This window comes from Heterodontus francisci, chromosome 27 (assembly GCF_036365525.1).
Source record: "Heterodontus francisci isolate sHetFra1 chromosome 27, sHetFra1.hap1, whole genome shotgun sequence".
In the NCBI taxonomy this organism is placed as follows: Eukaryota; Metazoa; Chordata; class Chondrichthyes; order Heterodontiformes; family Heterodontidae; genus Heterodontus; species Heterodontus francisci.
The window spans coordinates 73,874,106-73,888,925 of NC_090397.1; the positions used below are offsets into that span (position 1 = coordinate 73,874,106).

General features: G+C 43.8%; 1 protein-coding gene across 1 annotated transcript in view; it reads left to right on the forward strand.

The window, feature by feature from the left end:
- LOC137384912 (semaphorin-3E-like) overlaps positions 1-14,820 on the forward strand; it is a 405,916-nt gene that overhangs the window by 222,788 nt on the left and 168,308 nt on the right. The gene's annotated exons all lie outside the window — the stretch shown is intronic.

Consider the following 14,820-nt stretch of genomic DNA (forward strand, 5'->3'; position numbering starts at 1 on the left):
GTCCTGCCACCTGATGCCAAGTATTCTCCGAAGGCAGCGAAGATGGAATGAATTGAGACGTTGCTCTTGGCTGGCATACGTTGTCCAGGCCTCGCTGCCGTAGAGCAAGGTACTGAGGACACAGGCCTGATACACTCGGACTTTTGTGTTCCGTGTCAGTGCGCCATTTTCCCACACTCTCTTGGCCAGTCTGAACATAGCAGTGGAAGCCTTACCCATGCGCTTGTTGATTTCTGCATCTAGAGACAGGTTACTGGTGATAGTTGAGCCTAGGTAGGTGAACTCTTGAACCACTTCCAGAGCGTGGTCGCCAATATTGATGGATGGAGCATTTCTGACATCCTGCCCCATGATGTTCGTTTTCTTGAGGCTGATGGTTAGGCCAAATTCATTGCAGGCAGACGCAAACCTGTCGATGAGACTCTGCAGGCATTCTTCAGTGTGAGATGTTAAAGCAGCATCGTCAGCAAAGAGGAGTTCTCTGATGAGGACTTTCCGTACTTTGGACTTCGCTCTTAGACGGGCAAGGTTGAACAACCTGCCCCCTGATCTTGTGTGGAGGAAAATTCCTTCTTCAGAGGATTTGAACGCATGTGAAAGCAGCAGGGAGAAGAAAATCCCAAAAAGTGTGGGTGCGAGAACACAGCCCTGTTTCACACCACTCAGGATAGGAAAGGGCTCTGATGAGGAGCCACCATGTTGAATGGTGCCTTTCATATTGTCATGGAATGAGGTGATGATACTTAGTAGCTTTGGTGGACATCCGATCTTTTCTAGTAGTCTGAAGAGACCACGTCTGCTGACGAGGTCAAAGGCTTTGGTGAGATCAATGAAAGCAATGTAGAGGGGCATCTGTTGTTCACGGCATTTCTCCTGTATCTGACGAAGGGAGAACAGCATGTCAATAGTCGATCTCTCTGCACGAAAGCCACACTGTGCCTCAGGGTAGACGCGCTCGGCCAGCTTCTGGAGCCTGTTCAGAGCGACTCGAGCAAAGACTTTCCCCACTATGCTGAGCAGGGAGATTCCACGGTAGTTGTTGCAGTCACCGCGGTCACCTTTGTTTTTATAGAGGGTGATGATGTTGGCATTGCGCATGTCCTGGGGTACTGCTCCCTCGTCCCAGCACAGGCATAGCAGTTCATGTAGTGCTGAGAGTATAGCAGGCTTGGCACTCTTGATTATTTCAGGGGTAATGCTGTCCTTCCCAGGGGCTTTTCCGCTGGCTAGGGAATCAATGGCATCACTGAGTTCCGATTTGGTTGGCTGTATGTCCAGCTCATCCATGACTGGTAGAGGCTGGGCTGCATTGAGGGCAGTCTCAGTGACAGCATTCTCCCTGGAGTACAGTTCTAGGTAGTGCTCAACCCAGCGGTCCATCTGTTTGCGTTGGTCAGTGATTATGTCCCCCGATTTAGATTTGAGGGGGGTGATCTTCTTGATGGTTGGCCCAAGAGCTCTCTTCATGCCATCATACATTCCTCTGATGTTTCCGGTGTCTGAGGCCAGCTGAATATGACTGCATAGGTGTTGCCAGTAGTCGTTTGCGCAACGCCTAGCTGTTCTTTGTGCAGTACTTCTGGCTGCTTTAAGTGCTGCGGATGTTAAATCGCTGGGGGCTTTCTTGTAGTTCAAAAGTGCAATGCGCTTAGCGGCTATGACAGGTTCCAGCTCTTCATTATGAGATTGAAACCAGTCTGCATTTCTCTTCGCACTTTTGCCGTAGGTGGTCAAAGCTGACTCATAGATGGCGTCTCTGATGTGGGCCCACTTGGTCTCAGCATCCCCTGTGGGAGTGTTTTGAAGGGCTGTTACAAGTGAATTTAGAAATTTTTGTAACAGCTGTGGGTGAGAAATTCTGCTCGTGTTGATGCGCGGGTGGCCCTTCTGCTTGGAATGATGCAACTTCTTTGGTCTGAGTCTAACCTTGCTGCACACCAGGGAGTGGTCGGTGTCGCAGTCCGCACTGTGGAAGCTGCGTGTGATTTGAACACTGTTTAAGGCGGCTCGCCTTGTGACAATGAGGTCTAGCTGGTGCCAACGACGTGATCTTGGGTGCCTCCATGAAACCTGGTGACAGGGTTTAGTGTGAAAGAACGAGTTGGTGATGCAGAGGTTATGATAGGTACACAACTCAAGCAGTCTCTGCCCGTTCTCATTCATCCTTCCAACGCCATAGCGCCCAAGGCAGGAGGGCCATGAGTCATGGTCGGCCCCAACCCTGGCATTAAAGTCCCCCAGCAGGAATAGGTGTTCGGTGTTGGGGATGCTGCTAATGATGTTATGGAGTTGTTCATAGAACTGGTCTTTAGCTTCAGGTGCGGAACAGAGTGTTGGAGCATAGATGCTGAGTAGGTGTACTGGACCAGAGGTGGTGAGCAGTCGGATGGACAGTATGCGTTCCGAGCCATTTGAGGGAGGCTCTATCATGCTGAGCAAGGAGTTTCTGATGGCGAAGCCCACTCCATGCTGTCTTGGTTCTTCAGGATCCCTGCCCTGCCAGAAGAAGGTGTAGTCTTGCTCTGCTAGAGAGCCACTCGCGGGGAGGCGAGTCTCCTGAAGTGCTGCAATGTCCACATTGAGTCTACTGAGCTCGTTGTTAATGATGGCGGTCTTCCGAGAATCGTTGATTTGTGTAAGGTCTTCCGACAGGCCAGGACACATAGTTCTGACGTTCCAGCTTGCAAAGCGAAGGGCTGGTACCTTCTTTCCTTTTTTCATGTTGTTTGGTGCGGTGTATCAGTCCACCTTTCGGGCAATGACCCTGAGCTCCAAGCACCCATTGAAGCAGGCAGACTGTGGCGGGACAGAACCTTATTGACCGGGGGCTGCCCGGTTTGAGGCGGGCGGTAGCTGTCCAGTGAGGTGCAATGACCTCTCCCACCGACAAAGGCAACCCGTGGCGCCCAGTTTCTACGCCAATTTATCTGGACTTATAACCCGTAACTGCTGCCTTCCGTGTTGTTTCAGTCGCTGTGAGGCAACTATGGAGTGACCTCTCCATGGCGCATGCCTGGGCAAATTTATGGAGGTTGAGAGTTGCCCAGTCGTCAAAACCCCCCTCTCGGCCTTTCTGGTGGGGTCCAAAGGAGTGCAGGACACGACGTTTGGCACCAGTATGGCTGCAGGAACTGCCGGAAACATGCCAAAGGTGACACATGACCGCCTACGGGGTTCCGCTCCGGATTTTCTGTTAGGGTTTACTCCCTTAGCCTTGGTACTATATATATATATAAAACAATGCATTATATTTAATTCTGTACTATATATAACACTATTCTATATAATACTGTACTATATATATAAAACAATGCAGTATATTTAATTCTGTACTATATATAACACTATTCTATATAATACTGTACTATATATATAAAACAATGCAGTATATTTAATTCTGGACTATATATAACACTATTCTATATAATACTGTACTATATATATAAAACAATGCAGTATATTTAATTCTGTACTATATATAACACTACTCTATATAATACTGTACTATATATATAAAACAATGCAGTATATTTAATTCTGTACTATATATAACACTATTCTATATAATACTGTACTATATATATAAAACAATGCAGTATATTTAATTCTGTACTATATATAACACTACTCTATATAATACTGTACTATATATATAAAACAATGCAGTATATTTAATTCTGTACTATATATAACACTATTCTATATAATACTGTACTATATATATAAAACAATGCAGTATATTTAATTATGTACTATATATAACACTACTCTATATAATACTGTACTATATATATAAAACAATGCAGTATATTTAATTCTGTACTATATATAACACTATTCTATATAATACTGTACTATATATATAAAACAATGCAGTATATTTAATTCTGTACTATATATAACACTACTCTATATAATACTGTACTATATATATATAAAACAATGCAGTATATTTAATTATGTACTATATATAACACTACTCTATATAATACTGTACTATATATATAAAACAATGCAGTATATTTAATTCTGTACTATATATAACACTATTCTATATAATACTGTACTATATATATAAAACAATGCAGTATATTTAATTCTGTACTATATATAACACTATTCTATATAATACTGTACTATATATATAAAACAATGCAGTATATTTAATTCTGTACTATATATAACACTACTCTATATAATACTGTACTATATATATAAAACAATGCAGTATATTTAATTCTGTACTATATATAACACTATTCTATATAATACTGTACTATATATATAAAACAATGCAGTATATTTAATTCTGTACTATATATAACACTACTCTATATAATACTGTACTATATATATAAAACAATGCAGTATATTTAATTCTGTACTATATATAACACTACTCTATATAATACTGTACTATATATATAAAACAATGCAGTATATTTAATTCTGTACTATATATAACACTACTCTATATAATACTGTACTATATATATAAAACAATGCAGTATATTTAATTCTGTACTATATATAACACTACTCTATATAATACTGTACTATATATAACAGAAACAAAGAAAAATAGGAGCAGGAGTAGGCCATTCGGCCCCTTGAGCCTGCTCTGCCATTCAATACGATCGTGGCTGATCATCCAAACTCAGTAACCTGTTTCCACTTTCTCCCCGTATCCCTTGATCCCTTTAGCCCTAAAAAACTATATCTAACTCTTTCTTGAATATATTTAATGATTTGGCCTCAACTGCTTTCCGTGGTAGAGAATTCCACAGGTTCATCACTCTCTGGATGAAGAAATCCCTCCTCATCTCTGTCCTAAATGGCTTACCGCTTATCCTTAGACTGTGACCCCCTGGTCCTGGACTCCCCCGCCATCAGGAACATCCTTCCTGCATCTAGTCTGTCCAGTACTGTTAGAATTTTGTAGGTTTCTATGAGATCCCCTCTCATTCTTCTAAACTCTAGTGAATACAAACCTAATTGACACAAACTCTCTTCATACGTCAGTCCTGCCATCCCAGGAATCAGTCTGGTGAACCTTTGCTGCACTCCCTCCATAGCAAGAACATCCTTCCTCAGATAAGGAGACCAAAACTGCACACATTACTCCAGATGTGGTCTCACCAAGGCCTTGTATAATTGTAGCAAGACATCCTTGATCCTGTACTCGAATCCTCTCGCTATGAAGGCCAACATACCATTTGCCTTCTTAACTGCCTGCTGTACCTGCATGCTGACTTTCAATGACTGGTGCACAAGGACACCCAGGTCTCGCTGCACCTCCCCCTTTCCCAATCTATCGCCGTTCAGATAATCTGCCTTTCTGTTTTTGCTACCGAAGTGGATAACCTCACATTTATCCACATTCTTCTGCATCTGCCACGTATTTGCCCACTCACTCAACCCGTCCAAATCACACTGGAGCTTCTCTGCATCCTCCTCACAGCTTACACTGCCACCCAGCTTTGTGTCATCTGCAAATCTGGATATATTACGTTTAATTCCCTCATCTATATCATTAATATATATTGTGAATAGCTGGGTCCTCGCACTGATCCCTGCGGTATCCCACCAGTCACTGCCTGCCACTCAGAAAAAGACCCATTTATTCCTACTCTTTGTTTCCTGTCTGCCAACCAGTTCTCTATCCATGTCAGTACCTTACCCCCAATCCCATGTGCTTTAATTTTGCATGCTAGTCTCTTATGCGGGACCTTATCGAAAGCCTTCTGAAAGTCCAAATAAACCATATCCACTGGTTCTCCCTTATCTATTCTACTCGTTACATCCTCAAAAAATTCCAGTAGATTTGTCAAGCATGATTTCCCTTTTGTAAATCCATGTTGACATTGTCCAATCCTGTTATTGTTTTCCAAGTGCTCTGCTATTACATCTTTTATAATGGATTCTAGCATTTTCCCCATTACTGATATCAGGCTAACCGGTCTATAATTAATTCCCTGTTTTCTCTCTACCTCCCTTTTTAAATAGTGGGGTTACATTAGCTACCTTCCAATCCGTTGGAACTGTTCCAGAGTCTATAGAATTTTGAAGAATGACCAGCAATGCATCTACTATTTCTAGGGCCACTTCCTTAAGTACTCTGGGATGTAGATTATCAGGCCTTGGGGATTTATCGGCCTTCAATCCCATCAATTTCCTTAACACCATTTCCCTACTGATACTGATTTCGTACAGAGCCTCCTTCTCACTAGACCCTATGTTCCCCAACATTTCTGGGAGGTAATTTGTGTCCTCCTTTGTGAAGACAGAACCAAAGTATGTATTTAATTGGTCTGCCATTTCTTTGTTCCCCATTATAAATTCCCCCATTTCTGACTGTAAGGGACCCACATTTGTCTTCATTAATCTTTTTCTCTTCACATATCTATAGAAGCTTTTACAGTCAGTTTTTATGTCTCTGCAAGCTTTCTCTCATACTCTATTTTCCCCTTCTTAATCAATCCCTTTGTCCTCCTTTGTTGAATTCTAAACTGCTCCCAATCCTCAGATTTGCTGCTTGTTCTGGCCATTTTATATTTCTCCTCCTTGGATCTAATACAATCCCTAATTTCTTTTGTAAGCCACGGTTGAGCCACCCTTCCTGTTTTATTTTTGCACCAGACAGGAATGAACAATTGTTGTAATTCATCCATGCGCTCTTTAAATGCTAGCCATTGCCTATCCACTGTCAACCCTTTAAGTAACATTCCCCAATCTATCATAGCCAACTCGTGCCTCATCCATTCATAGTTTCCTTTATTTAGATTCAGGACCCTAGTCTCGGAATCAACTCTCTCACTCTCCATCTTAATGAAGAATTCTAGCATGTTATGGTCACTCTTCCCCAAGAGACCCCATACAACAAGATTGTTAACTAATCCTTTCTCATTACACAATACCCAGTCTAGGATGGCCTGTTCTCTAGTTGGTTCCTCAACGTATTGGTCCAAAAAACCCATCAAGTACGCACTCCTGGAATTCCTCCTCTACAGTATTATTGTTAATTTGGTTTGCCCAATCTATATGTAGATTAAGTCACCCATAATTACAGTTGCACCCTTATTGCATGCATCTCTAATTTCCTATTTAATGCCATCCCATACATCACCACTGCTGTTTGGGGGCCTATAGACAATCCCCACCAACATTTTCTGCCCCTTGGTGTTTCTTAGCTCAACCTATACAGATTCCACATCAGGATTCTCTGAGCTAATATCCTTCCTCACTATTGTATTAATTTCCTCTTTTACTAATAACACTGCTCCACCTCCTTTCCCTTTTTGCCTGTCCTTCCTAAATATTGAATACCCTTGGATGTTCAGTTCCCATCCTTGGTCACGCTGCAGCCATGTCTTCGTAATCGCAACTATAACATAACCGTTTATATTTATTTGCGCAGTTATTTCATCTACCTTATTGCACATACTCCACACATTGAGACACAATGCCTTTAAGCTTGTCTTTTTAACATTCTTAGTCATTTTAGCATTATTTCACACTATGGCCCTATTTGATTGTTGCCCTTGATTTCTTTGCCTTCCACTTTTGCCTTTTTCTTTTCTGTCTTTCGTTTCTATCCTTGTTTCCTCCTCCTCAATCTCCCCGCTCAGGTTCCCATCCCCCTGCCATTCTAGTTTAAAACCTCCTCAACAGCACTAGCAAACGCCCCTGCGAGGACATCGGTTCTGATCCTGCCTGGGTGTAACCCGTCCCGCTTGTACAGGTCCCACCTTCCCCAGAACCAGCCCCGATGTGCCAGGAATCTAAATCCCTCCCTCCTGCACCATTTCTTCAGCCATGCATTCATCTGGTCTATTCTCCTGTTCCTAGACTCACTAACATGTGGTACAGGAAGTAATCCCGAGATTACTACCTTTGAGATCCTGCTTTTTAATTTAGCTCCTAACTCCTTAAATTCATCTTGCAGGACCTCATCCCTTTTTCTCCCTATGTCATTGGTACCGACATGTACCACGACCGCTGGCTGTTCACCTTCCCCCTTCAGAATGCCTTGCAGCTGCTCCAAGACATCCTTGACTCTAGCACCAGGGAGGCAAAATACCATCCTGCAGTCTCGTTTGCGACCACAGAAATGCCTATGTGCACCCCTTACAATTGAATCTCCTATCATTATGGCTCTCCCAGTCTTTCTCCTCCCCCTGCTGTGCAGCAGAGCCATCCGTGGTGCCAGAAACTTGGCTGTTGCTGCTTTCCCCTGGGAGGCCATCCCCCCCAACAGTATTCAAAGTGATATATCTGTTTATAGGGGGATGGCCACAGGGGACTCCTGCACTATCTGCCTGCGCCTACTATTCCGCCTGGTGGTCACACATCCCTTTTCTGCCTGTGCAGCCATTACCTACGGTGTGACCACCTCACTAAACGTGCTATCCATGATGTCCTCAGCATTGTGGATGCTCCACAGTGAATCCACACGCAGCTCCAGCTCCGTAATTGGGGTAGTCAGTAGCTGCAGCTGGATACACTTCCTGCACACATGGTCGTCAGGGACACTGGAAGCATCCCTGATTTCCCACATAGCGCAGGAGGAGCATACCACGGGGCTGAGCTCTCCTGTCATGACTTACCCTTAGGTTAATTAGTTACTCCCTTAATTAAAAAATACTAATTATGCTAGGGGCCTTGTTTTACTCCAAACACTACCCACTACAATCTAAAGTCCTTAATAAATTACACTAATTTAAAAAAACACTCTTTAGCGCTAACCTTATCACTTATACAGTAGGTTTAAAAAAATAGCTTTCCCCTGACTTTTCTTAAGCTAGTTCCAGGCACTAACAGCTGTTACTCACCAACCAATCACTTTGCGGCTTTCCTTAGATGTCTCTGTTGACTTTTGTTTTCAAACTCCGGTGCGCCTGGACTGCTCTCCGCTCCACTCCCGGAAGGTAAGTGACTAGGCCTCAATCCTCAGGCTCAATTTATCCTCTTCTCTCACTTGGCATTCTCGCCACAGGTCCTCACCTCTCCGCTCCGCTCCCGGAAGGTAAGTTTATGTAACACTGCACTAGATAATACTGTACTATAGATAAGACTGCATTCTATATATAATACTTTACTACATATACTGTACTAAATATAATGTACCACGTATAACACTGTAGTGTATATCTAATATTGTAGTATATATGATACTGTGGCATAGTGATGAGAAAATGCTGCACTGTGCCTGTGAGGGTACAGATCTATACATAAGACAACTAAACTAATCACATGTCAAGTTCCTGGCCTAAAACATGCAATTAAACACTTTGGTGTGAGATATCATTCACAGAGCCAGACAAAAAAATGGCTGATAATCTTTCAGGCTTTGCAGGCAATATTTTTGATGGGATTTACACAGGTAAATTTATTAATGCAATACGACACCAAGAGAGAAATCCCAAATGTCAGAAAGAATATGTTAAATGAACAGATTAAAATGCTGAAATTGAACTTACATTGTGGGACACTGGCATTCAGACACTCAGCAGCAGAGTGAAGAATTTCAGAGGATTGAATTAAATCTTTGTACAGTTATCTTACAGCATCATTTCAGGGCTTGCTTCTGTGTTTGTAATTGTTGATATTGGAATGGATTGCAAAGGAATTATCACAGGTAAGAATTGTAGATACTTTCTAATATATTCCTCTAAATCTGCAATAAAATTGGCCAAAACTTACTTCACAGACTTTCTGCCCTGGCCAACATGACAGAGTTTATGATGAAAGCAGTCTGGTCAAACAATTCATTCTTTCTGAAAACTCCCAACCCAATAGCAACCCTTTTTTGTTCCTTTTTCCATCCTCAGAATCTCTACTTGAATTTTATTGCTACTTCCTACACAAAGAATCCAGGCATCATTCATGGTAATAAAGCATGAATATTGCAGATAATTTGTTTTCTGAAGTTAGGATTCGCATTTAATAAATGTAAAAGCTCCGAGAGCTTAAAACTCCCAAGATTAACTGTCCTATAATCAAGAAGCAAGGCAGTGGAATGTGTTCATATCCCCAGCTTGTTTCTGATGTGGGAATGATTGGGCTGTTTCTCAAACTAATAAATATTTCTTATTTAAAATTCAGTTTCATGTGATTTATTAGATACATTTGGCAGGGAAACAAACTTATATACAATTTTTTGCTGGTTTGTTATTTTTCCCTCCCTCATGTTTCTTTCTGAATCCCTTTACTTTGTGTTTGGAAGGCTGCTATCCTGCTATCCTGCCTTTTACACCTCACCCAGACACCTCTTTTGTTTATTTACTTGTCCCATTACCACTCCCTTTGGCTTTACACCATGAAACCTTTTGTCATTTAATCTGTACTGCTCTCCACCCTATCACAGATATTCTCTTTTGTTATTCTATCCTCTTCCCCCTTTCACTTCCTCAAAATCTATTACATTTCCAATTTTTGCCAGTTCTAATGAGAGGTCACAGATCTGAACTGTTAACTCTGTTTCTCTCTCCACAAATGCTGCCTGACCTGCTAAGTATTTCCAGGACTTATTGTTTTTGTTTCAGATTTCTACCATCCACATGATTTTGCTATTGTTATAGGAAAGTTTAACTGTCATAGACTTAGTGATCAAAGATCTAAATGCGTGTTATTCTTCCCCATAAGTGAAATAAACTCCTTAGCTTGTTTTTTTTATTCTTTCATGGGATGTGGGAGTCATAGGCAAGGCCAGCATTTATTGCCCATCCCTAATTGCCCTTGAGAAGGTGGTGGTGAGCTGCCTTCTTGAACCGCTGCAGTCCATGTGGGGTAGGTACACCCACAGTGCTGTTAGGAAGGGAGTTCCAGGATTTTGACCCAGTGACAGTGAAGGAACGGCGATATAGTTCCAAGTCAGGATGGTGTGTGACTTGGAGGGGAACTTACAGGTGGTGGTGTTCCCAAGTATTTGCTGCCCTTGTTCTTCGACGTGGAAGAGATCACAGATTTGGAAAGTACTGTTGAAGGAGGCTTGGCGAGATGCTGCAGTGCATCTTGTAGCTGGTACACACTGCTGCCATGGTACGTCAGTGGTGGAGGGAGTTGAATGTTTAAGGTGGTGGATAAGGTGCCGATCAAGCAGGCTGCTTTGTCCTGGATGGTGTCGAGCTTCTTGAGTGTTGTTGGAGCTGCACCCATCCAGGCAACTGGAGAGTATTACATCACACTCCTGACTTGTGCCTTGTAGATGGTGGACAGGCTTTGGGGAGTCAGGAGGTGAGTTACTCACCACAGAATTCCCAGCCTCTGACCTGCTCTTGTAGCCACAGTATTTATATGGCTACTCCAGTTCAGTTTCTGGTCAATGGTAACCCGCAGGATGTTGATAGTGAGGGATTCAGTGATGGTAATGCCATTGAATGTCAAAAGGAGATGGTTAGATTTTTTCTTATTGGAGATGGTCATTGCCTGGCACTTGTGTGGTGTGAATGTTACTTGCCCTTATCAGCCCAAGCTTGGATGTTGTCCAGGACTTGCTGCATATGGACACGGGCTGCTTCAGTATCTGAGGAGTCGCGAATGCTGCTGAACATCATAAAATCATCAGCGAACATCCCCACTTCTGACCTTATTATGGAGGGAAGGTCATTGATGAAGCAGCTGAAGATGGTTGGGTCGAGGACACTACCCTGAGGAACTCCAGCAGTGATGTCCTGGGACTGAGATGATTAACTTCAAACAACCACAACCATCTTCCTTTGTGCTCAGTATGAGTCCAACCAGTGCTGAGCTTTCCCCCTGATTCCCATTGACCTCAGTTTGGCTAGAGCTCCTTGATGTGACCTTCGGTCAAATGCTGCCTTGATATCCAAGGCAATCACTAGCACCTCACCTCTTGAGTTCAGCTCTTTTGTCCATGTTTGGACCAAGGCTGTAATGAGGTCAGGAACTGAGTGGCCCTGCTGGAACCCAAACTGAGCATCAGTGAGCAGATTATTACTGAGTAAGTTATACCTTCCATCCCTTTGCTGATGATTGAGAGTAGACAGATGGGCAGTAATTAGGTGGAATGGATTTGTCTTGTTTCTTGTGGATAGGACATATCTGGGCAATTTTCCACATTGTCAGATAGATGCCAGTGTTATAGCTGTACTGGAACAGCTTGGTAATGGGCGTGGCTAGTTCTGGAGCACAAGTCTTCAGTACTACAGCAGGACGTTTTGAGGACCCATAGCCTTTGCAGTTTCCATTGCCTCCAGCCATTTCGTGATATCACGTGAAGTGAATCGAATTGGCTGAAGACTGGCATCTATGATGTTGGGGATCTCAGGAGGAGGCTGAGACGGATCATCCACTCGTCACTTCTGGCTGAAGATGGTTGTAAATGCTTCAGCCTTTTCTTTTGCACTGATGTGCTGGGCTCCCCCATCATTGAGGATAGGGATAATTGTGGAGCCACCTCCTCCAGTTAGTTGTTTAATTGTCCACCACCATTCACGACTGGATGTGGCAGGACTGCAGAGCTTGGATCTGATCTGTTGTTTGTGGGATCGCTTAGCCCTGTCTATATTGCATGCTGCTTCCACTGTTTGGCATGCAAGTAGTCCTGTGTTGTAGCCTCACCTCATTTTGAAGTATGCCTAGTGCTGCTCCTGGCATGCCCTCCTGCACTCTTTGAACCAGGGTTGGTCCCCCGGCTTGATGGCAATGGTAGAGTGGAGGATATGCTGGGGTATGAGGCTACAGATTGTGGTTGAATACAATTCTGCTGCTGATGGCCCACAGCGCCTCACGGATGCCCAGTTTCGAGCTGCCAGATCTGTTCTGAATCTATTCCATTGAGCACCGTTGTAGTGCCACACAACATGATAAAGAGTATTGTCAGTGTGAAGACGAGACTTTTATTTTTCAATTAATGGTCACTTTAGACTCGCACCAGCATTTTACTGGCATTGGGATGGGCCCCGTGGTGGGATCGCCAGCTATATCGTGGCAGCCTCCCAGCAGCTTCCTGAGGGGAGGGGGCCTTCCTTTCTGGCCACTCCATGGCTCACGGAAGAGCCCCCCAGCAATAACAGGCCAATTTGGCAAATTGGATCCAAAATTGGCTGAGTGGCAGGAGGTGATGGTCGAGGGTTGTTTTTGCGATTGAAAGCCTGTGACCAGTGGTGTACCACAGGGATCGGTGCTGGGGCCCTTACTGTTTGGAGTGTACATTAATGATTTAGATGTGAATATCGGAGGTATGATCAGTAAATTCACAGATGACACGAAAATTGGTGGTGGTGTAAATAATGAGGAGGAAAGCCTTAGATTACAGGACGATATAGATGGGCTGGTAAGATGGACAGAGCAGTGGCAAATGGAATTTAATCCTGAGAAGTGTGAGGTGGTGCATTTTGGGAGGTCTAACAAAACAAGGGAATATACAGTGGATGGTAGGACCCTAGGAAGTACAGAGGGTCAGAAGGACCTTGGTGTACTTGTCCATAGATCACTGAAGGCAGCAGCACAGGTAGATAAGGGGGTTAGGAAGGAATATGGGATACTTGCCTTTATCAGCCGAGGCATAGAATATAAGAGCAAGGAGGTTATGATGGAGCTGTATGAAACGCTAGTTAGGCCACAGCTGGAGTACTGTGTACAGTTCTGGGCACCACACTATAGGAAGGATGTGATTGCACTGGAGATGGTGCAGAAGAGATCCACCAGGATGTTGCCTGGGCTGGAGCATTTCAGCTATGCAGAGAGACTGGATTGGCTAGGGTTGTTTTCCTTCAAGCAGAGAAGGCTGAGGGGGGACCTGATTAAGGTATATAAAATTATGCGGAGCATAGAAAGGATAGATAGGAAGAAACTTTTTCCCTTAGCGGAGGGGTCAATAACCAGGGGCATAGATTTAAGGTAAGGGGCAGGACGTTTAGACAGGATTTGAGGAAAAAAATGTTCACCCAGAGAGTGGTTGGAATCTGGAACGCACTGCCTGAAGAGGTGGTAGAGGCAGGAACCCTCACAACATTTAAGAAGTATTTAGATGAGCACTTGAAATGCCATAGTATACAAGGCTACGGGCCAAGTGCTGGAAAATGGGATTAGAATAGATAGGTGCTTGATGGCTGGCACAGACACGATGGGCCGAATGGCCTGTATCTGTGCTGTATAACTCTAGGACTCTAATGGCTTCCTCCACGGCTCTGACACCACCGCTGAGGGTTCATCCCCTTCATCCCCATGCTGGGGTCTGCATGCCTGGTTCCGGCACATAAAATTAAATCTTTACTCGCCCTTTGTGGCCACCTCAACACGGAAGCACCCTCTCCTTCCCCTTGCAGTCTTATCAGCGGCCGCCCCTATTGGTGGTTCTCCCAAGCTGCCGGCCCTCTGGGCCTCTTTATTGGCCACTTGCAGTAAAATCACCCCCGCAGTCTCGCCGTCTGTGTGGGCTGGGGACCTGCTCTTGGTTTCAGCAGCTGGACTTTCTTGATACACATAAAGTTCAGCCCATGTTGATCCTGTGAGCTCGTTTACAGAGTTTGCATACTATCGTGTGGAGTTTGTCCTGCTACACTGAGCCTGAATGCTGCTGTGTTGAGCTATACTGGACCCAAATGCTGCTCTACTGGTCTCATGGTGCTGCCATAACACAGTGAGACAGCTCTTCTGTACAGTGGCCCAGTCTCCCCTGACTCTGTTGGAATTCTCAAGGGTAAAGACATTTAATTATTGTGGATGGGCACAAATTTCAGTCTTGGACCAGCTCAGAAGCTGATATTCCTGCTGAGTGAGTGGAGGGAGGCTCGTTCCTCACAGCAGCCAATCATTCAACAACTGTGTTTTCTCAATGAGGGGGCCCGCCTCCAC